The following is a 25,452-nucleotide window of genomic DNA, read 5'->3' as shown; positions in this document are numbered from 1 at the left end:
CCCATCTCCATACAGAAGGAAATCTGTTGACATTATTTTTAGACTTCATAGCCAAAATATTGTTTCAACGCCATTGGAGTTGATTTCACACTCAAATCATATCTCTGTTGTATTGTATATATAGTAAAGTGTATTACTGATTTATAATATCATTTTCAATTTTTACTTCAAGTAATAAATACATATCATGATTGCATTTTAGCATCCTCTTTTGACTTTGTTGCCGTTAGTGCATGCATGCAGTGCAAACTAACAAAGTTCTTCAAAAGTCACATCATATCTCTGGTGTATTGTATACATAGCAACGTGTATTACTGCTTTATAATATAATTTTCAATTGTTTACTTTTTGGGATCTTCCAAAACTTCAGCATAGCCACTAACTTCAAACCTCACTCAACCCTCAGACAAAGACTGGTACACCCTAAGGACCGACCTCACAAAGGTACCAAGGCGAATGTTATTTACAGACTCAAATTTTATGCAAGTATGTCTATAAGTAAGTTAAAACTGAATTCTACCAGACATTGCTACATTTGTATTTTGTTTTGTATAGCACTCGAGTAACTGTCCTTAACACGCCAACTTTAATGCTGTAGTATATTGACACGTTTGTAAAATTGCCTCACAATTCAGCCCGTCACAGCTGCCAGGAGGCTTTTATGTAACAACTAAGTTCAAATAAACCAGTCTACTACTACTACTACTACCACAAATGTGAGGAGACCAGTTGTAACAACACCTACATTGGAGAGACAAGTCGACCGCTCAAAGTAAGATACAAAGAACATTGCCGACCTAGTGCCAACGGCTACTCCTCAGCTATTTTCCACCACCTACAACACAACCAGGGTCACTCTTTTAAACTCGAGTCCACGGATATCTTAGACCGCGAAACACGCTGGTGGGAACGGGGTGTCAAAGAGGCAATATATGAAAGAATGTACAACCCCACCCTCAACAGGGAAGGGGGGCTACGAGTCGATCTTTCCGGCACTTGGGATTTGGCACTCCCAGCCCCGAGGACACTTAAGCTCCTGTTCTGTATAACAGGAGCTGTCAGACTAATTTGCATCATTTTGTCTTGACTTGTCTAACTTTTGTTCCTTTTTCGACTTCCAAAAATTTGTCTTCACTTTATTTGCATATCAATAAACAGGTTGTACTTAAAAACCTGCTTTCCCCTCTGGTCTCTCAGTCACTGACGAAAGCTAGTGGATACTAGCTGAAACGTCTGACGTTTTCAAAATCATATCCAGTTGCTTGAGTAACTGTTTTTTGGCGAATATATAATAGATCTATCATGTTGAAATGATAATTGTAATACATGGTTCTATTTAATAGCGGTAGTTTTGTTTCTTATTTTGAGGGGGGAAACTGTCAAAAATCGAGGGAACGCAAACTGAGATCGGCTCACTTCCGGGTGCATAACGCCAAAATTTCTCGACGATTATATAAAAATGACCACTCATTTGCCGCCTATGGTAGCGTGTACATGGTAGTGCGATCATATCGTGCCAAAGTCAGCGTCAAACGTCAGAAAATCCCCGTAAAAATATAGTTGCAAAACACATTTCCCGCGCACTCAGGGCCGGTCGCCCTGGCCGCGGCCGCCCTGTGTGCAGCATGCTCATTATAATATGCAAGTAGCTACGCTCTGATTGGTTCACCTTAGATGACCTGCGCTGTGATTGGCTAGAACGAAGCCCGTTGCATGCTGGGGCGCCCTTCCCCGCGAAATGCAGAGAGCTGGATCTCGAGAGAGCCACATTTACGCTGGTTTCTACCTTATTTCTACGACTAATTAGCAACATCCTAGTGACGAAATGCGTACTCAAAAGAATTTTCGGGAAAAAAAATATATGTACATGTGGATTTGTGGTGCCTTTGGCGTAATTTTGTTGGTCACATACAACGTAATGTAACACGGAAGTGCATGGAGTCGGAGTCGCGGCACGGCTTTCCGTCCCACTCTAAACAAAACTCCAAGGACATAACAAAACTCCCCAAAACTGGTCAATAATTAGCCATAAAAATGTTGGTGGGCACGTGTAAATATGCTGCCTTTTTTCGAGTGTTATAGGAATTTTCCGCGATGTTTTTGCACATCCCTAACGTTACCTCACGCCCGCCGCCTATTATGTACGGCGGACCGGGGCATTTATAACTTCAGATCATCTAGGTTTGCTTATTCGGTGGTAAAATAAGTTAACAGAGAAAAACAGCAAAACAAAGTTGACAAACTATAGAAATGATTGCCTGGGCAACAGTGACAAAAGAAAATGTCGATCTAATTGAATTGCGCCGGTGATCGTAAAACGTTTTAAACGTTACAATATAGTAAAATGCAGGCTAGATCAACGTTCCTTCCGCTGTTCCAGCGGTGTGTATCGGTAATTTCCCGCCCCGCATGAGGTAAATTAGTACTCCTCCCATTATTCTGTGATGTTACCGCGGCCTGCATATGAATGCAGAAGTCTAACGGAAAAGTAACGGAAAACTTACGCAAAAGTAACGGAAAACTTAAGGAAAACTTACGGAAAAGTAACGGAAAAGAAACGCGTTAGTAACGGCCGTTAGGGTAACTATAACGCGAACGGTACTGTAGTTTGGGAGTCATGCCCTGCAGAAGTAATCAAGTTAGTCATATTTTGAAAAGGAGCCAAATCCAGGAATTTTGTAAAACAAAGTCGCATGATAATGACTTTATCATTCCAAACAGGTGCAACCTTCTAGCAATTTCTATAATTGTATTGGCAGGCCACAAGCAATCAAGCTGCAGGTAGAATATTAGATATACTGTGTATGCTGCTTAGTCCTACAAAGTAAATTTCCCACAAAGTTATAGAGAAGAAAAACTCCTTCAGCAGCAACTAATTACAAATAATGTAGCTGACCAGGAACGTTCAATCAACTTCAGGAAAGTTTGAGTGAGCCAGGCTATGTAATTCAAGTGCCATGGTTGTTCTGCTATACTTCCTGGTGATGTGTGGCGCAAGACCATGTCATGTTCAGGACAAAAGATACAAAAACCGGAAGTTCTGCTGCAGTACCAAGGTCATCCACCAGGAGGCCCATATTTGACCTTGACCTTTGTCTTCCTAAGACTTACCAGCATACCAAATATCATCACAATCCATAAAGGCGTTACGAAGTTATGCTGACTACAAATGTGCGGAAACACAAACACACACACAGACAGACACACAGACAGACAGACACACAGACAGATGTGCCAAAAACAAATACCTCCATTTTTCATGGAGGTAAAATTGGGCCTTCATTATTTAGTCCAGTTGGCAGTACTGTACCATGTTGGAGGCTGTTGTTGTTTCCCCTGATGAGAGAGGTACAGGGAGGCCACAGTCCAGTGAAAGTGGAAATCTGAGGAAGGACGCCCTCCCCAGGACACTGGACATAAACACATGTGGGCTCAGCATGGGGGATACATGGGACTGAGCCTGAGTGTGTCCGTGGAGGGGGTTTACAGGACAGCACACAATATACCACAAACATGCAGGACTGGGACCAGATGATTGTCCATTTCTGGATTTTTATCAATTTTCATACATTTCTTTTCTACTGCATAAAGTAAGTACATTTGGTTGTGGCTAACGTCATTTGGCAAAGGTATGTGATCGTGGAACTCAACACGTACTTTATGTTTGCAGCTGTAAGTGTAACTCACCGTTGACTGCATTTACTGTATGGGGGCCCGTAAGCCCATTCCGTAGAGCGTAATCGGCCGTTTTAATTCTACGTAGAGTGTAGACGGACCGCTCTAAGCATTTTGCGTAGAGCGTATTTGCCGTTTTAATTCTACGTAATGCGTTGTAGCCACTTGGAATTTATCGTCAAGCGTAATTCAGGGTTTCCAAATTCAACGTAGAGCGTTGTCGGGACCCCCCCTTGAAGGCCCTCCTGTATGTGTAGTTCGACATGTCGTCTACTAATATGCGTGGGATGATGCACATTGTTTTTTACTCTGCAGTATTTTTCATTTTAGAAAACACCCGGATGCTTCTTGTCCTTCGCATGTATGTATGTGTAGCAAGGAGCTGCTATATATATGTCTGTGTCATTATTCAGAGAAAACACAACTGTACAAGACATACTATCCGGCTTGTCATGCAAAAGGTATTGTTCCAATTATTGTCTTCAGGTAGGTCCAAGGATCATCTTGTGCTTCCTGCCGTGCAAGGTCAAATGTCAATGCCGATCTGAAGGTCAAGTCCATAACACTGTATCAAGGTCTTTTCCCAGCATGTCCAGCTTGAAGTTGTTCCTAGAACCACAAATTACTACTTCATTACAAACAGGTTATTCAGTCTGAAACTAAGGTAGAAGATTTAGAAGAAAGAAACAAGTTTCATGTCACAAATGTCATTTTATTGGTATGATACACTTTTTTGTGCTCTGACTTGTAATGATATGGAGAAAGAAAGTTTGTTCTGTTATAAAAATTCTGTAGCCTGTCACTAATTGTTTCTGTAAATTTTAAACTAAATATATGCAGTACAGAAGGGAGGTCGATATCTACATGATTGTACATCATGTACATCATGTACATGTATGTGAGTGTTCGGAAGTACATTGTACAATGTACATTCAAACTTGCCCAAGTGACAGACCTCTATCAACTAGCCATCAGGCCATATTAACATCTGCTTTTTCTCAGTCCCAATTTTTGTCATAGACGTAAGCATTTATAGATTCATCTAAGTCTACCACTTGTCCAACTTGACTGGGACTATTTGGAATTGCGCATGGCCATGGCCCAATTTCTGCCAATGATGACCGCGCCATTGTCAAATGGCTGGTAGAAAACTTTTTTGATGATAACTCGCAAGAACAGCATGACAGTTCTTGCACACTGTCAGTATAGAAATGTAAAATGGCAAGGACTGGGTCATTTTGGTCAATGGGGACAGTCTTTGTAAAATGGGATGAAATTTTTACAGCGGTTTTCTTGTTCTCAGTCTTGTCTAGTGGCCATGCTTTTAGTATAGGATCACTTGTCTAAGAAGACCACTTAACCTGGGTGGTCGTCTTAGAAAACTTTGACTGTAGTGTAGAGGAAACCAGTGTCAATTGGCAGTTCCTTTCCTCTGTTCTTTGACCTTCCCTGATCCAAGGTCAGCTCTGCTTGAGTCTGTGTCAAGTTAAACCCAGATGTTTTCACTACCAGTCACTGACAGACAACAGAACACAGCCAGGTCAGGGGTCAAGTTGGGAGGATGGTTACCGGGTGGGGCACATGGAGACACCAGGACTGCCTGTGATGCTAATAATAATCCATTTGTCTTCTTCTGACAACTAATTTTTTCCTCCCCTGTATTATTTTAGTTAGGGTCAAGAACCTATAGCTCTTCAGCCTCAGGCCAGTAATGCGTCTATTTATGCTTACTAAGTAAGGCCACACCAATGTAATTTGTTGGTTCTCAGATTTTTTTCAGAAAAAGTATGAAGCGACAGGGTGGAAAAAAAGTCTAAGCATCCTATTATAGCCCCAAATGATACGATAGGAGCCATGAAGTCAACACAAAAGGCTGGGTTATAATATGAATTTTGAACTTTTAATCAAACCACTGCATTTATAGATGGAAAAACCGTAACATCACTAACAAGTAGGAAGAAAAGGACTCTCCTCAACTATTGAGGAGGGCAAAGTATACATGTAGCCTTTTTGAGTTGATTCAGAACTAGAATCTTTTTTTTTTTTTTTGCAAATCAGAAAAAAAGAAGAGGCAAATCCGAGAACGAACCAATTAAAGAGTTGAATTGGTGTGGCCTAAGACAGCTGTATTTATTTGACATCAAAACTTGACATAAAAATTTAAAAGTTTTTATTAGGAGAAAAAATAAGAAGTCAGGCCGAGTATTCTCAAGGTACATGTATACATGTGCATGTGGCAGCTTCTTGGGAATTGGGTATACATGTATCTGTCAGAAGAAAAGAACAAGGAGATGAACACAACATGATCAAAACGATGTGTGTTCTTGTCCATGTGTAGGGGCTTGGAAAATCTTGTCTTTTCACGTACACAGTGGTTGCCTTGGCCATGCCCTTTTTTTGTGATTTCTCAAGTCTCTGTTTCCTCGCTCAACTGCTTGTGGTCAAGGTCACCTTGGCAGGCAAATAAATGTCAGTCTGCAGGGCAGAGGAAAGAAAACAAAGTGCCAGGCTGGAGTGGTCCACATCTGTCTTCTAATGGGAGAGCGGCTTTGCAGAGGGACTGGTTTGTCTTTCTTGTTGTTACCTCCATGAAAAATGGAGGTATTGTTTTTGGCGTGTCTGTCTGTGTGTGTGTGTGTGTGTCTGTTTCCACAACTTTGTAGTCAGCATAACTTCATAACGCCTTTATGGATTGTGATGATATTTGGTACACTGATAAGTCTTAGGAAGACAAAGGTCAAGATAAAATATGGGCCTCCTGGTGGATGAACTCTTGTTGAACTTGGTTTTTAGCAGACATTTTAAAACCCTTGTCCTGCAGGACCCATATATACACCTGTATATGGGTTGCACATACAGTACCATCTATATAGTGTCCTGTGTATGTATAATTTGGTGGTACTTCTCGTGCAACGCATCACACAGCAGCAAAACGCAACGAATGCGGAAGTAACTATGCCAAAGCGGGGCTAAAAAAGTCAAGGGTCTGTGACCTGATTAAGACTTCAAACTATTTGAAACAAGAGGTCCGAGATCTCATACCTCCATGAAATATGGGTTTGCTTTGTCATACTTCCTTTCAACATGTCCTCATTAATTATGCAAATGACATCTACGTTAACATAATATATGTATAGTGGTGTTAACCTTTAAAGTAAGTTACACATGTCAAGAGGTATATAATTCCTATCATTCACCAATAAGGAGTCACAGAATTTTCACATTAATTATGCAAATTAGGTCATCATTAGCACAATTGGTATCTGTTGATGTTTGGGTGGCTATGCTGGTTCGTAAGTCATTTTGACAGCAGGTGGAAGAGGGAAGATTGACAGGCAAAATGACAGGAAGTAAAAAGACATCTACCAGGAGAGTGGTTTTGCAGAGGGGTCGGTTTATCTTATTGGATGAACGTTTGTTTTATAAAGGTAAATTGGTTGACACGACAAATGTACAGAGACTTCTGTATGGTCAATTACATTTCTATAAGATAGTAGTATATACATGGGCAATAATTTTCTTCGCCTACCATACATGGATGTATGATTTTAAATATAACCATTATTCACACAAGCAATATTATTGGAATATGCACCCACCTGGACCTTCAAATGCCAGGTGCGTTTGCCCACTCCTTACTGGTATATTATGATTGAGCTAATTACGTGGTAACTACTTCAAATCATAGCTGTTTGTGTATTTTCAAACTTCAGTCATGTTTCCAACAGCTGTCAGTTGTGAGTGAACAAAGACATATCTGTTTCTTTAATCTTGTAGTCATAACAGGTTCAACTATTCGCCCCTGTTTACTTTGAGACAAGCTTTAAAGTTTCAGAGAAAGTCCCACGAGCGCGTGTTGTCATCCAGGCCGTCACTGTTTAAACTTTCGCCTTGTTAGAGAAACAGTTTTTGGCAAGTCTGGAATTTTGCCTACTGTTTAGGTTCTTCACAGTTCCTCTCTTGTATTATTCCTACAGTTGGAATTTGGCACAAAGCCAGGAAATATGAACTCGAACTTGTGCCTTTACCAGGGGAATGTCAGTGTGGGTCTGTGCAACTGTTAAGTGTTAAAAGCATCCTGTTTCCTTCTTGGTACAGTTTACATGACATAAAATATTTGTCTCAAGATATTTGGAGAATACAACAATGTATCATTTAGTATTGTAGGTTTAGCCTGCTCCAAAAAAGGGAAAAAAAGATCTGCTTTAGATTTTGATGACATTTTTGGACAATATAGACTGAATACAGTCTCAGTCAAATCTAGAGGAGTCATAGTACATACTGAGGAAAAGAAAACTTTGGTACATACCAAAGCCCACTCTTTGCACTGATAAAGTGGAACACTTTGCCTTGCACTGCTTCCAAAATAGAAGCAACTCTGGGACAACAGCAAAAAAAAGTTAACTTTGAGGCCTGGGTATGTCAAATTTTTCTTGTCAAGGCATCGTTAACACCCATTAGAATCATTCGCTACATTTCTATCAAAGGATCTGTTAACACAAATATGCCTGTCTGTAACCCTTACTAAAGGGGATGTTACTGCTGTTTGTCATTGTCAAAAGCACTGCACATGTATGTGGCTGTCATCACCCCTGTAAGGACTACAGGTGGTTACATCATTACAGCTGAAAACAGGCATCCCAGAGGAAGAGGTGGTACAAGAACAGTGACAGTGATAAAAGTACCCAAAATAAAACTTTAAAAGGTAAAGCAGCTAACTTCAGAAAACAGAGCGCCAAACAACAAATATGACGAGTCTTCTTGGGGAAATAGAGAAATTTGCATATAACCCATGACCTACATTGTACATGTAGATTTGTTCCTGCTGTTTTTAGCCTGAAAGGTTGGCTTTATACACACTTTGAAGCTATCAGGGACAACCGCTGAGCTGTCAGGCGACTACTCTGGACCTGTCGGTAGATTTTTTTCCCCGCTGTCAGGGAAAAGACCATAAAGTTCCTCTTTACATGGTGAAAAAGCTCCCCCCCCCACTCCCACGCTGTAGGCAGTCCCAACATCTCCAGTCCTGCTGTTTCAAAAAGCTGTTTATAAATTGAGCCTCACTACATTGTAAGTACCAATACTGCACTGATATAAAGTTGCTCTACCCTTAGTGGTTTCATGTGACACAGAGGTGATATCTAGAGGAAGCATAACTAATACGCAACATAATTTTCCTGAGACTGCTAAGATACAACACATGGAAAGTGCGTGCATGTCCATAGTTGTAACGGTGTTGTACAACATGTATGTTGTATCTTCAGCATGACATTGATTTTGACAAATCTGACAGTTTGACAGATGATGTATCCCATGGTGCCTTGCTCGCCTCCTGATCTTGCTCCTGATGGTCAAAGGTGCAGAACAGATCTGTCACAACCTTCAAGTGATGGGAAGACGTTTCTGGAGGGGTAGTCCTAGCAGGCATGACCTTGTCTAACCCTTATAATTTCTGCCTTGACTCTGAAAATGCATGAGTGAAGCCATGAGTTTAACTTTCTGAGGTTGAAAGTTGGACTGTAGTGTTCTCGCTGGTAGAAGTTTGGCTCTTTGTCGTGTAAATTGCCACTATCTTCTCTGCTTGCCAAGGATGTCATGGTACGTGTATTACCAGTGATTGTGGGTTGGGTCTCTTTTGTGTTTGATTCCAGAAGTTATGAATGCATTTGTGTGTGTTCCTTTGTATAAGGAATAAGTGACAATGCACACAACACGTTTGAATTCTTAGGTGGAAAATCAGTTTCTATTTTCTAATCAATATGAATCTTTAATTTGTTACTTTTGACGTGTCCTGATACAAGTTTGTGCTTTCTGTACACAATCATAATACTCTCTGATTTCAAAGACCTGGGCTAGACATCTATCTGTCTCGTTAGTAATTGGTGCTGTAGCAGTGAGTCACAATGATTCTTGGCTTGGCTTGGCTTCGTGCAACTATATACCATCGTCAGTCTGAAGTCGGCCTTAGGCTAGACCATGTGAAGATAATTGTGCATTAATAAATTTGCTTTGCAAATGTTACCTAAGTTTCTACTAAGTTTTTATCAAGCTTGACTGCACCAGGTTCTGTTTCTCTTCTCCCTGTCCCATGGATGTTTGTTCTGGCAGCTTCTTGCAGCCGTGATTGACAGCCGAGCAGAGAGGGCAGTTTTTGTGGGCCTGCTCCCCAGATTAGATGCCTGTTCAGTAGGATAACGTGACCTTCCTGCACTGCCCTGTAATTCTAAAACCATCCGTCTGACAAGATATGTGCTCACCATCCCGCATCAAAAATGGAAGTGATGGCGAGGAAAGTTGGCTCTATCTATCCTGGAGGTGTAAAAATGTCACATGGGAACAAAGCACTGGTATTTCATCTCTTGGGGCTCTGTTTTATTTACACTGGTATATCGCAAGTAAGAATCAGCTTCATCTCAAGTTGATTTCTGGAGATTTGAGTCAGTGAAAAGAAAGGAATATTAGAACTGGACCAGGTGCTATAAATGTGCCTAAAGAGTTTTTGGATCCTGGTTTTAATATGGTTTTCATATTAGGGCACAGGAGCCAAAAACATACATTTATGGTCTGGAAATGGCAAAAACTAAATAACTATTTTGCACAATTTTAAAGTGGTGTATGTCAAAAGTGTGAATGACATTCTTTGGACATGTGTCCAAAGTATCCTCATACCAAATTTCAGGTCATTTGGATGACAGGGCACAGGAGCCAAAAATGTACATTTTTTGTCCAAAAAAATAAAAATAAAAAAATAAAACAATTTTAGAAGCCTGTATCCAAGAAGGTTGTATTTGACCACTACCTTCATGCCAAATTTCATGTTATTTCATATTTGGCCCAAAAATGAAGAACTTGAATCCATTTAATGAAATTACAAGTCAAGAAGGACAAGAAGAAGAAGAAACATGAGAGAAAGCAATATGATCATGAATAAATGTATGTTTCACCACACTTCGTGGTATGCTGGTGCCATAATGAAAGTTAGGAATAACTGCACTGATGGTGCCAAAATGTCAAGAAGGGGGTTGAAGCATTCTTTAAAGTTGACATTGATCTGATCAGGTTCCTACGTGATCACAGTGAAATGTTTTGATTGAGAACTCCAATGGAGATAGATGTCAGCCATGCCCATGATTGCTGAAAGATTGGAGGACAATGGGCAGCCGAAGCTGAGGAAGAACCATTCAGGGTTGTCTGATGGAGCTGTCAATCATGTCTGACCCCTGACCTTCCACACATTAAAGGTGGAAGATGGACCCTGAGTATTAAAAGGTGATGACAGGACCTGTCTCAACACTGCTTGTTTTTTTAGGGCATATAGAACTTTATAAAAACAGTAGGATGACAGGCAGTGATTGGGGTAAAGTTTTAGCCCAGTTTGGGTAACATTATGGAGGGTCCCTCATGATCTCTACCCATGGTTTTTCCTGTTAAGGTGAACATCTGAAGTTTCAGCCAATTTCCACTTGCATAAATATTATACCCTCTTGAAGATGAATATTATTGGAAATATAGTCAAAATTGTCTAAGACAACCACCCATAAGACCAAGGGAAAGTGGCAGTCAAACTTACCTTAGACAAATGTATACAAAAAGCATGGCAACAAGACAAGACAGAGAACAAGAAAATTGCAGCACAACTTCCAGCTACATGTATGTTACAGATAGACTGTCCATTGACCCAGCAACAAGATTTCTTACTAGTCTTCAGCAACTGAAGAAATGGTTTCAGCCATATGGCCTGCATGGGAGGGTCCTGACAACGCTCTATGCTAAATTTTGAGAGCTGGCCATGTATTATGCTGAATTCAGGAAATGTCATGCTTTATGATAAATAGGGAGCTAGGGCCATTGGACAGGGATCAGCTTAGACAAGTCCTGTTACTGTCTATGGAGGCAAAAATCAGGACCAAGAAAAAGCGGTCACTATCAGATGGTGGATTTTGAAGGTGGTCGCTTGGGCAAGTTTGATTGTAAAAGATTTCTATAAGCCTCGGTCACAATCTGCCGCACGTGCTTCTGCGTGCTGTCTATGTGCAAAAACGTGGGCAATCGTAGGGCATCCATGCGTGGTGAGTACCGCCTCCGTACGGAATCATACGGATTTGGGAGCACGCAGACACGGCGTAGGACTTTTTCTGCGTGTGGTCTAGATCTGCGGATTCACCACCCGTGCGTGAGAGTACGGGCGACGCGCGTGCCCCGTACATACCGCACGTGAGAAGCACGTTTGAATACGGCCTCCTTACGGTAAAGTTACAGTCACACAGAGACACACTTACCACTTGCGCAACGAACGATGCATGCAACCGCTCACGACCAGACTTGGCGAGCAGACCACAGCAACTGTGCGAGTGACGTGCGTCGATGCCACTCCTTCCCTATGTTTTCAAAAAAACGTAGCAGACGTGGCCTCCCAATAAAACGTACGGACAAAAAGCACGCACGGTGGGTTGTGACTGAGGCTTTACTTGGGCCAGCCTGTACATGTACATAATACAAAATTAATGTTCATGTACAATATAGCCAAGCCAAGTGGGACAAAACTGTACAATGAAGGTCTTTATCGATTCATATCAATATATCACGGTCAACAAGAAGGCTTTCTTTCCACTTCTGTAAGGACACAACCCAAACAGTGGAGGGTCTGAGTGCTCAGGAGCCCTGCAGTCTGCTTCTGTGTACCTCCGGTCACTGGGGTCAAGTAGTGTTTGAGTACAAGATATGGCATGGCTATTACCACGGGGACACCAACTCACAGGCACTTGACTGTGGGGTAGAAGCAACCATTTCTCTGGCCATTAGAGACTACAGTAAACCTTTGAAGTTGATTATTAATATGCTGGTTAAGCTAGGAAGACAGTGTACAGTGATTGGTTGGTTGATAAATTTAAAATTAATCAACCAACCAATCAAAAATTACAACCATCTACACTCACTCACAACACTTACTATCCGTTTAACGTCTGAGTTGTCTAAAATGTTCTAAAAATCTATAAAAACCAACATTGATCAAACATAACGATAACTCCCTGATGCTGAGTTGTTATGGACTTGTTTAACATAATAAATTGTTTCAAGGTTACTACATGTAGGTCATCTCTGTTTTTTTTGGGGGGATTGCAGCTTGAAACTGCAGGGATTGAAATCCCCTTTTTTTTTGCATACATATATACATGTACCTGCACTACTGATGCAGGCATTGGGAATTACATGTACATGTACATAACTGTACAAATGTACCTGCACCAGACAAATTTTACCTGCACTACTCAGAATTTAGGAAGTATGGATCATAATGCTAAAAACTGTTTAGAAACTGACATGTGTTGTAGACATCAGAAATTATACATGTACCTGCACAGCTCCAATTGTACCTGCACCCAATTTTACATGTACATGTACACTGTACCTGCACCCAGAATTTCAAGCCCTGAACTGTGTTGTTATCTGACAGTAGAACATTCTGTTCATAACTCAGCAGCCATGTGGACATCCCTGGCTCTCAAAATAACCCAGAGCCTGTGTACTGGAGAGATAGGCTAATGTTTATGTTTTCTCCTATCTGCAACACAGGCTTATATGGACTTATGAAGGATTATTTCAGCACGTTGACAGAAACTACACATACCATGCCAGCGCGAAACCCATAATGTATTGTGCATTGTAGAATGTCTCGTTTCAGGTCGTATTCAATTTCCCAATAAGTCTCTCACACTGCAGAAACCATGCCTTGTGCAGCGAGCGTGTGAGAGTGGGTATTTCAAACCTAGATCTACATTGCAGAGTACATGTGAATTGTATGTTAAAAAGTATAGATTGTGTAGAACTTACTAATTCTATGTACATGTACCAGTTATTTTATCCAGGAATAAGCTGAAAGATTCTGTTAAATTTGATGCATGGCATGGAAATCATGACATTGTGAAGGAAAAATCTACAATCATGATTGCTAGCTTTCCATGATATTAAAAACATACCAGGAGAGTTTTGATTGTATAATTCATGTAGCTTGCCTGTGTGTGGCCAGTATCTATGATGTATGATGTGAGGACCAGATGTCAATATTAATTTTAGCCTAGTTTGCTTTACTAATGATGATGGATTGGTCAACATTTACTTGTGGCACATCAAGGATTGATGATGACATGAAAATATGGATTCATACATGTACATCATATACAGCAAATGTTGGATTTTAGAATGTCATTGTACATGAAGGGTAGAGCCAAAAATTTCTATAAAATGTCTAGCGGACATTAGACATGATTTAGACATCGCTGAACAAAGGCCAGTCAGGAGAACATTAAGTTACATAGTTACTGAAAAACAACATCGATATAACCCAAGGTGGACATTTTATATCCATAATCTCTTCACACGTCAGGTAGGGACACCCCTAGGAGACAGCGAAGGGCAGCACGCTTCGTTCTGAACAGACACCGAAACACCTCTAGTGTCTCTGACATGTTGGATGAGTTACAGTGGGCTTCTCTCCAAGGCCGCCGCCGTACCACCAGACTCGCCATGATGTACAAGATCCAGCATGACCTTGCATGTGTGAGATGCGACGCCTTGAAGCCCGTGTCTGGCAGCAGGAGAAGCCGGAGAGGCCACAGTCAACAGCTCCAGGACATAACTTGCCGCACGAACTACAAACACTATTCCTTTCTTCCTCGCACTATCCGCGATTGGAACGCCCTGCCCACAGACACTGTCCAATCCCCGTCTTTGGCCACCTTTGTCTCGAGGGTGTCCAGTCCGGCCTAGACTCAGTCACGCTGGTGACCTTCGACCCGAGACATGTCAATTATTGCCGGTATCGGCAGTTGGACATTACCGGAAGAAGAAGAAGAAGACAGTCCTTTGTTTAGCACAATGTGCACTTATATTATATTGTCATTGTCATTATAAAGATATTAGCATCTGTCCATTAATTAATTGTGTCCTGCCCTCTAAATTGTCTTGGCTTTGTGCAGTGCTTTTCATTTAAGGTCTCATTCTTGAGTTTTTGTTAACTATGGCCGCCTATGGCAAAATATGTAACTTTACATAGGCCAAAACCCAATAATTTGAATGACAGCCATCTAGTCTATCCAATCAATTTTGAGCACAATGGCCCTACATTACGTCAAAAAATTCCCAACCAGATCTAACCCAACAATCTCTTTTTATTTATTTATAAACTGCACTTGGCCACTCTCCGCCAGAGGTCCTCCAGCGCTGCTACCTCCTGACCGCATTACCCATCACAACAGCGTGTAAACATCCGACCTGTCGCGCGGATGTCAACACTTACCCACTAATTTTAGCACATACAAACAACCATTCATATCACAAGCGGTTTACGCCAACTGACTTAGCTAAAATGCAATTTCTGGCGGATATAAACACACATCCATACACGCATTTAATTTTTAGTACGATCTACTTTAGAGTACCCACGCGGAAGAATACCGGAATGAGACCTTAATGGATGCCAGTTTTCACACTTTTTTTCACAGACACCTCATGAACAATGGAAAACACAACAAACAAGTCCTCCCCAAAAAGACCCTGTAAAGACCTGGGAAAGACATTCTTACAAATGTTTTAAAAATTTCCGAAACTTTCGAGAATGTTAAATGTCTGTTAGACGTTTTATAGACATTTCTGGCTCTACCAGCGGGCGCGAGGTGTGAATGTCTCTTTGCACTTCTTTGACTTGAGTGCAATATCAGTTTAGGCCACACCAATTTGATAATTTGTTGGTTAACGGATTTTTCTAGAAAAATAATGGAGCGGGCGGGTGGAAAAAAAACAAAAATAAAAACAGGCCTAGGCATCCTATAATGGCCCAAAATGGTACGATAGGAGCCATAAAGTCAACACACCAGGCTGGTTCAAAATCTAAACAATGAATTTTGAAGTTTTAATGATACCATTGCAAATTGAAAGATGGATTAACTGTAACAACTAGGAAGAAAAGGACTGTTTTCAACTGTTCAGGGCAAAATATGAGCATTTTGCAGTTGATTCTGAATTTTTATTTTTATTTGCAAATCAGAAAAAAATGAAGTGGGCGAATCCCTTAACCAAGAAATTAAATTGCTGTGGCCTTAATTTGTACTACTAATAGTAATAGTGGTGCTTGTTGTGACGGAGTAGCCACATCCATGTGTAATTATATAACAACTTGATATGTAGTCTAAGAAAGATTTTGATTTTTCATGTACACTTTAAAATGCATGTAATATGTTTTCCCGCATGCAATTTTGTATGGAAGAGGACAGAAGATCATACATGTACACATATGGTTGTGCTGCTTGCGCTTGTACTTCTTTTTCGTGCAAGACAACCAGTAGTGATTTTTATTATCTGAACCAGTGCAAGTTGACCCCAAAATATATTTTGAGCCCTGTACACTCTTGATCCCACAGTGACATATGCCAGCCATGGTATAACAGGTTTCTACAGAAGGGAACACAGCGTGAAGATATTGATCAGAGTCCTATATTCAGCCAATGTCTTGCTTGGGGGCCTTTCCAGTCCAGTGGTCCCATGGCTGCTGACAATATTGATAGTTAGTCCATGGAATTCTATGCAAGTCTATTAAAACCATAAATTTTGCTCTTTTTTTGCTGCAGGAAAATTTGAGAAATCAACAAGAGAGTTGGAGGGACCCCCTGGATCTGACATCTATCCCATTATCTTGTTGGTTCTTCATCTTGCTTACAAAAATCATCTGACAGTTGCAAGTGGTAAGTTACATGTACATGTACAGTAACTGATGTAGTACTATGTAAGCACGGCAGCGTTTGAAAACAGTGTTCGTCAATACTTCCTTTGTGAAAATTGGCCTGCTTTGATGTACGTACATTCAGATCGTATGCCAGCCCTCGGGATGATGTACAATCTGGACCTGCGTTCATGACATACGTCAAAGCAGACCGGATAACATGCAGGAAAAATTCATGTATGCAGTTTTTAGTTACTCCGGTGCATACACAGTTTCCATACAGGTTTCTGCCCATGTGTGTAAATCGAGTCATACTCATAGTGTGGATCAGTGTACTGCATTAATTTTGCATTCATGCTATAGGCCATACAAATCTCTGCACACAAAAATAGTTAATCTGCAATGGTTTAGTAATGGTTGGGTCACCACTTATCATAACTACATAAGCCATAGTTTGGAATTGAACTTAAGGCCACATCAATTTAATTTCTTGGTTAACAGATTTTTATAGAAAAATAATGGAACGGGCGGGCAAAAAAAATAAACAAAAAGCCATAGGTGACAATTCTCCGTGAAGTATTATATATTGCAACAAAAAGAAGTAGCCATTGGCGACAATTCTCTGTGAAGTGTGATAAATCGAACAAAGAAAAATTGTTTAAACGCGCGTCGGCTCAGTCATCTTAAGACGCAACAACCAATCAGAGATGCGAAATGCCGACACGTGACGCGGGATTTGCATACAGTCTAAACAACGGGGAAGGGCGCGCGATGCCCGAAATATTTTTGCGTCAATATTCAGCGCCGTGTTTCAAGAGATTAATACCGGGAAACAAATTCTTTTCTTGTTTTGAACGCATAAACATGCATTTACGCTAATCTAGTATGATTCAGGGTTACTTTTTTTTACCTGCCATGGCCAGATTATCTAAAGATGTGTGTATTGTGTGTACAATCTACAGAAAGAGAAATGTACATCAGGTCCGATCATCCGATTTTCACGTTTTGGTTTTTTGGACTCGGTTCATGAACGTATTTTGGTTTGGCTCCTGGAATGTGCAAAAAAATGACTCCCGGGACTGTCTACAGGGAACACTCACACATTCGCGGTGTATCAGGACAGCGCGACTGGTCGGCATTAGCGCAGTCCCTGTAATTAGTAACAGTTGCACATCAATATCCGGCCGAAAGCATGATTGTGTAACACAGGCTACTTCTTCATATACCGGCTCATACTACACGACGCCTTTACAACTAGCAAATCATAAAATTACCCGATCTACTAGTACTGTATATGCGGTTTACCAGCCCCAGACCACATCCGACCACGAGGCAGAACACATTGATGGGTTGCTCAAAAATATTGTCCATGTTTACAAAGAGCTGCTCCACTAACACTATGGAGCGGCACAACCCAAAAATATTGGCCATGTGTCGTTGCTAGGACGACCGGCCAGTTGCTACGTGACTAAATACATGCCGCCACTAGGTCGCCACACCCGACCAGTTTGAAATCGATAGGATTACGTCATCGGTATTAACATTTCCTAATGTTGACCTCTGACCACCCCACATTTCCGCCCCATCAGCCCCGCCGCGACTTACTACCGGTGACATAAACGGACGACAACATTTCAACGACATGGGGATGTTTCGAAAATAACCATTTACTCCAATATCAAAACAGCTACGGTAAAAATAAAAAGACGTGCATCATCCCGGACATAATGCCACACCACATGCGAAATTACACAAAAATGCGACGTACGGAAGAATGCGTTTTGGCTGCGAACATCTTCCAAAAAACTTGGCATCTCTTAACCATTGGCAAAAAACATCTGGAACCACTTATCAAAACCACCCCGTATCTGCATGACGTTCCACCCCCCCACTGCTATTCCAAACAACGCGTTTTTCTGGACCATTCCAATTCGCCTCGTAATTGTAGGGGTGCGTCTGCAATATTACATTGACCGCGAAAGCTGCAACGGCAAAAATACACATTCGTGCATCAACACGGGCATGCCCGAAGACGGCGTATAAAATTGCGTGCCGATTACACAAAGAGAACCCAGTGTTTTGACTGCGAACATGAAAAATCAGCCGATCACAACACTCCGTCCGGAGGTCCTGACCTCCTTCACGGAGTAATAAAAACAGGCCTAGGCATCCTATTATGGCCCAAAATGGTACAATAGGAGCCATGAAGTCAACACACCAGGCTGGTTCAAAATTTAAACAATGACTTTTAAACTTTTAATGATACCATTGCATTGAAAGATGGAATAACTGTAACAGCTAGGATGAAAAGGACTGTTTTCAACTGTTCAGGGCAAAATATGAGCATTTTGCAGTTGATTCTGAATTTTTATTTTTATTTGCAAATCAGAAAACAATGAAGTGGGCGAATCCGTTAACCAAGAAATTAAATTTTTGTGGCCTAATCTGTGCATACCCCCTTCGGACTATACACATATGCGGTAGTACTTCATGATAAAATACCAATTTCATTGTAATAGGTCAGGAGCCTATGGTAGATTTACTAGTTGAGTCACTTATTTCCTCTCAATCCCTCCAATTTGCCCTTGACCTTCCATAAAGGATGAATATATTATGTTAAGTAGATGTAGGGGATTTTGGCTTCATCATTAGGCTGAAAGCAATCATAGTCCCCGAACATCAAATTGAGGATGGGACAATGTGCAGGACTGGCGAATTAGGTTTGAAAATTGAATTTTATAACTTTTCTCCTCAAGTATCACTTTTTCAATAACATTGAAGTCAGTAGACTGAATTATATTCTACAGGGCTGGAAACACTTGGTACATACAATGTATATCATGCATGCACTTCTAATTGGAGCTGTGTGCCTACTTTCTGACTATTGATGTACCAGATATTTGTGGATTATGTTTTAATTTACCATACGTGCAGCATATTGACATTTATGTCCTACCTGGGCCGCGATTACATTCGATACGGGTGTTCAGGCCCGTGTGATAACTAGCGGTATGGCCCGGGGGTTCTTAACGCGGGCCTTGGGCCGTCAGGCGATCCGACCCGCGGTCGGGCTGGTACCTCGGGCGATACGGAATACACCGTGTTGTATTCTATATTTATGTCATACCTGGACCGCGATTATGTTCGGTACGGGTGTTCCGGCCCGTGTGATACAATGTGACATGAAAACTACATTGTACTAATACCTTTGCTGTATTTGGTATAACAAAGTTGGCAAATTAGAATCTCATATTCAAGTTCAGTGTTAGAAAGGCAGGTTTTTAATTAGGTTTTGCTGAGAGTTACTTTATTTCATTTCGTGCATCCAATGTTTTCCTGTATGCCTATTCCGTAGTATTCGCAAAATATATATTTCAACCCTGCCACATACAGTCACTCAGGACCTTGCTATTTTCAGTTTACAAGGTCCACAGAATTTATGTGGTATTAGCCCAGATCCTTTACACAGTCTGCCAGTGTAACAGAACCTAATGCTAAGGGAGTCCCATTAACCACGTGTGTGTGTAATATAAGCACATTAACCCGGCCGTAATCTGTAGAACTAGTAGTAATCCACCTCACCACGACACCCGGATAGCGTTACAAGTACAGTAATCACGCTATCAGGCTATAAAATGGACGTGTGTTTCACGTGCACTCTGGAGCAAAGTTATCTGCAGTGCTGAGCCGGAAATGGGCGATTGATTCCACAGTAAGAGTTGGATCAGAACAGTTTTGCAGAAGCTGATCGGTGATACATTTTGGACTGTGTCAAATGTTGGCCATAATGGTGTGGAGGGACGTGTGTAAAGGTCACTGATCTGAGGAAAAAAAGTATCAATGATATTTTCATGAAGGTTAGACATCCAGGTGGAACATGATACCAAGTTCAAGCAACGGGAAATATTTTGAAGACTTTTCTGCAGACTTTTCAGACAACATCTGCTATCTTAATTTTTGAGTGCATGACTGACAATGATGAAAGATAGTATATAGTGGATACAATTTCAAACATCTGAATCGTCAGAGGATTTGTACACTTGCGTGCACATGCAGTTTTTGTACATCTGATTTTTGGTCGTGTGTACATTGTGTAATTTGGATCGTAGTTTCGGATATGAACAGTTTTGTAGCACGTTCTTTAGAACCTGATCCTATTCCAAACGACTGGGACCGTGGCTGTGATGGTGTAAGGGGTGTGTTTAATGGTAACTGATCTCAGTGAAAACTGTCATCACCATAAACTTAATGGCTTCTCACTCAGGTGTGATGTCTTCTGACCTGAAATCCACCTCCTTTTGCCTATTTTTGCCCATATACGTAAACCTGGAGACATACCTGTTTTTTTTTCCACAGTTTTAGCTGGTTCCTCACCACTGTGAATTCATTAATATGTCTACCTTGTATCATTACTGCATATATAAGAGCTTATTCACCACACGTCATCATGACGTCACGACCCCTCATGTCCCGTGCGACGCCATTTTGGGGCTACAGCGCCTACAGCGAGTTTCCAAGCGTTGAAATGGCCGACAAACGTTAGGTAAACTGTCCTTTGTCCTATTACACGAAGAGTTTACCACCACTCATACCTCTCATTACTGGAACAAAATAAAATCTGTTGGGATTGACCCGTTTTTGTTGAGTTTTGATCAGTCTGATCGAGACGGCGTCTACCGCCAGCGGAGTCCATTGACGCGACTTAGCTTCGTATTTGGTACTGGGCCGAAGTTTTTACACACAACATCGGTTCAAACCCTCTAAGAGTCTGGAAGCGTTGTATCAGGATGTGTAGAGAGTGTTGTGGGACATGCAGTTGCGTGGTGACAAGTACGTTGTAGTCGGGATACGCAAAAGGTCGCTATTTTGGAACAGCCCCGGACTGTGTCTGGATAATAACAAACAAATGCGGGGCCATCGGCCGCCGGCCGCCATCCTCAGTCCGCACTGCCGCGACTGTGGCTGGACAAGGTGAGTGTTACAAGTTGCCAGTGCCCTGTTTTACATGGACATTTACCACAGAGTAAAGGGACAGGTAGCTCCGAGTCCAACATTTTACCGTGTTTATGGCTACCCACGTTTCAATCTACATGTACATGTACAGCCCCGTACGCCGCGCCAGGATTAAACACACCGATTTCTGATCAGCAAAGAAAGACTGAAAAGCCAATCTTGACAACATGAAAAGTGGACACGGAGCCAGAACAACCCCAAGGACAATGTTACTAACAAGAAGAGTGTCCAAAACGTAGATTGTGGCCCAAAATACACAACTATCGCCAAGAGTTTGCATAGCATTGCATAGCGATAGCCCTAAAATGGCGGACGCCAGGGGGAGAGTCACGTGACAATCTGTGGTGAATAAGCCCTATAGAATTCAACTTCGAATTTGGAACACTCTGAAAACCTCCATTTTGCTCCTACTGTGAAATAAAACCATGGCGAAATAATTGTCTGACATCTGTCATCATGTAGCACAATTCTGTCAAAATCTCAAATGAGGGAAAGGTGGGTGCTGGCTAGAAGACTGCTTGTTCAAGGTAGCAGAACACAGTATTAATGGGCGACCCCCGGGTCTATGACGCAGGTATAGAAAGTAGTGCAGTGAAGGCTGGGTAGACAGCCTTCTCAAAACAAGCCGGCTACCGGCGAAAATCGCCGCCTACTCAAATTTTTGCGCCGGCTACTTTCGTCTAAATTTTCAGAAAAACAAGTAAGCTCCGTTACATTTTCTCACAAACTTCACCGGCTCATTTCTTCTGACGAACTTCAGACAAATTTCTGCTAGCTTTCTGGATCTGAAAACTGCTTCTTTCTTAGCCTCCTGTGCAGATTTCTAGTGCACGAGTCAGCGTTTGCTTCTACGAGCGGCCCGCGGCCTGCCAGAGCGGCCGAAACTTTACGGGGGGAGGTCTCGTTCGGGGCTCGAGTTGTATCCGCGGCGGAGCTGTATCGCTCGAGCTAGGTGGAACTTGCTTCGTAAACTCGTTGCTCACGAAAATTTATCAAGCCGCTACCTTCCCAACTTCTCCCGGCACTAGTAACATTCCTGCTACAAATAACTAGTACAAATCACGTCAAAAAATATCAAGACATGTATAGAAGCGTGTTCTTATCTTTCATACACAGAGACAAATTTTCAAAAACAAATCGCCATCAGCGAGATTTCACAGCTGTTTCATTCATCAAAAGTTCTTGTCGATCGTAAAATGATCACTCATCTGTTGTCTCCTCTAGTGTTGCATTTGTAGCTTAATCACGGCTAGCCAAAAATCAGCGTCAAAACCCCGGAATAAAAACACGCACATTCCGCATCGCTGTACGAAAACAGGAGCTTTCAGGCGCCATCTTGTCATGAATATTAAGTAGCAGCGTGCGATCGACGCTCTGATTGGTTCACCTCACATGACCTGCGTTCTGATTGGATAAGCGATGTGGCCAGCAGCCGGCAGCGCGGGAAGATTTTTCTTCGCCGGCAGGCTCTCGCCGGTGAAGAAGAGACACATTTACGCTGCTTTCTACGTTTTTTCTACGACTACTAAGCAACATCCTATTAAAGAAATACATAATTAAAATAATTTTCGGGAAGATGTATATTTCTCTACGCGGATTTTTGGCCATTTTCTCGTAATTTTCTTGTTCAAGGAACCCGGAAGTCAGTGTACCGGGACGCGGGGTGAATTTCCATAGGGCATTTATGGATCGCACCCCGCTAGAATTAAACCGTCAAAACAGAAACAAAACTTCCAAAAAGCGAAACTGTGACATTTTTTCACATCCCAATGATTATGTTTTCGATCAAATTGACATTTAAATATGCTTTCTTTATTTTTCTGCATTTTGTGGCCGGGCGCAAGGACCGCGCGTAATACGATCGGAGTGGCAAACAAGTTTAATACAGCCTTTTTCCGGAATTATTTGTGCACGAACAGTAAATTTTGGAGCCACAAGATTGCCATAAAAGCTACTCAGAATGTACCAAAAACGATGTTTAGGGGTCTAATTTTTACGATGTCCTCCGGGGAGGCCCCCCGGACCCCCCCCAACGGGAGGGGGCCACCCCCTCCCGTACCCGTACCCCTGCGCGGCTCGCTTCGAGCCACTTCGTGGCTCGCCTGCTACTTTTTCTTATCAGCCACCTACTCTAAATTTTTTTGAGAAGGCTGGTAGAAGGCCTGATAAGAGCGTCAGCCAGATGTAAATTGTGCTGTGTGGTGTAGGAATGTATCGGGTTTGAGACTGTATGATTTGAATTGAGAAGATTTTGCAGTTCGTGTATAAATGCGCCATATAACGCAACTGGCTTTCCGGATGAGTCGGCTGCAGTTCAGGTCACGTCCGTAGAGGGCGATTTCAAAGTGTACGTTACGAGCAGATACGCCGACAGAATTTTTTGGTTCCAGATATTTTGTAGTAAGTTTATATCTTCTTCTGAAACATATTCGATTTTTGTATTTGTGAAGTGCACCCTACTATAATTTTACCGCGTCGATGTGAGTCATCTTGGGGTCCTTAACTATAGAAATCCCCATAGGGCAAAAACTGTGTTCTGCTACCTTGTTCTGAAAAAAAAGGAAGGAAATAAGGCAGAGGTTGATTGAATTAGCAGGGCCCTAGCCCAGGGACTGTTACTGTGTTAGGTGTTATATTTCATCAGCAGCATGAGTCAATATAAACCTTTTTATGGCCTTAAGGAGGTCGCATAAGGGTCATGGCCACAGGCCCAGACTGGTCAGAATTCCTGTAAACTGAAATAAAAGTTTGCAATGTCTAGTAAACATTAATAATCACTACATGACATTTACGTATCTCCTGAGATACCTGCCCTACCATGGGTCAGATCGACCAGAACACTCATATAATTGTACATTATGGCAGCCCATATGTAGCAATATCTTTGTATAATATCTCACTAGAATGATGCATGAGTGAGTCTGCTAAATGTATCATTACTATAAGCACTTCAATTTAAGAGGATGGACCAGCAAAAAATAAGGATTTTTGCCATAAACCATGAAAAACAATAATTATAAAATTTACCAGTCCTTTATTTCAAACCTCAAGTTGCATTAGGGGTGACTTACAGGACAAACCATGCAAAAGGTCACACATTTTGGGCAGATTTGAGAAAATAAAAACATTCATTTATCCAGAAAATTGGCCTTTCTGAGCAGAATTTGCCTAGGAAAAAATGGTTAACAAGAGTTCCACGATCTCATACCTTCGCCAAATGATGTTAACCCTTGCGGGTGACGAATTATACAATTTTAATCATTGATTTTGTAAATAAGAGCCTCATTTGCATGGATTATATCAGTTGATCATATTCTCCATCCAATGACAGCCTTATCATAACAAAAAGGCTATTATAGCACTTCCTCATAAATTATGCAAATGAGGTCATGATTTGAATAAATTATATTTATTGATGTTCACCTTCACTAACTTCCAAATGTGGAAAGTATGAAATTCGGGGTGCAGCAGTTACAGCTATGGAATTATAAGAATTTGCCATTAATTATGCAAATTAGGTCCTCATTTACATAATCTATATCCTCAAATGTTTTTCTCGTTCTCAAGTAGATGTCACAAGTGTTTCATAGTTCTATTATCGAACAAAGCAGATTTATAATTTCCTCATTAATTATGCAAATTAGCTCCTGATTTGCATAATTGCCATCTGATTATGTCAAGCATCACTTCAGCTACCTACATACCAAAAATCACGACAATACGTCAACCGGTTTTTGAGTTATCGTCCTTCAAATTTTTTCAACAAATGCTCCTGCAGTTCCAGAGCAAGGCGCTAGGGGACCCAAACTCATGTCACTTCTTCCCTACCCCAAGAGCTATCTACCAACCAAAATTCGTCACCCTAGCATGTCCAGAACATGAGATATCAAAACTGGAAGTTCAGCTGCAGTACCTAGGAAAGCCGCCAGGGGCCCCAAAATCTAATCATTTCTAGGTCTCATGAAGACCTACCCACCTACCAAGTTTCATTCCAATCCATCCACTGCTTCTCGAGTTATCTTGCTAAACCACACACAAACACACACACA

The 25,452-nt window shown here is 41.5% G+C and overlaps 1 protein-coding gene and 1 pseudogene across 1 annotated transcript in view; one reads left to right on the top strand and one right to left on the bottom strand.

The window, feature by feature from the left end:
• Window positions 1–25,452, bottom strand: part of LOC109465585 — a 213,552-nt pseudogene that overhangs the window by 60,733 nt on the left and 127,367 nt on the right.
• The window catches only part of LOC109465598 (LARGE xylosyl- and glucuronyltransferase 1-like), a 91,040-nt gene continuing 81,891 nt past the window's right edge, over window positions 16,304–25,452 (top strand). Inside the window, exon 1 of the mRNA XM_019762950.1 lies at window positions 16,304–16,412. The gene's annotated coding sequence lies outside the window, so the exon portion shown is untranslated. The remainder of the gene's footprint in view (window positions 16,413–25,452) is intronic.

The sequence above is a fragment of the Branchiostoma belcheri genome, unplaced genomic scaffold (assembly GCF_001625305.1).
Source record: "Branchiostoma belcheri isolate BF01 breed outbred unplaced genomic scaffold, Haploidv18h27 scaffold153, whole genome shotgun sequence".
NCBI classification, from domain to species: Eukaryota; Metazoa; Chordata; class Leptocardii; order Amphioxiformes; family Branchiostomatidae; genus Branchiostoma; species Branchiostoma belcheri.
Note: the sequence above shows the minus strand (reverse complement) of the source record. Positions and strands in the feature narration are given on the sequence as shown.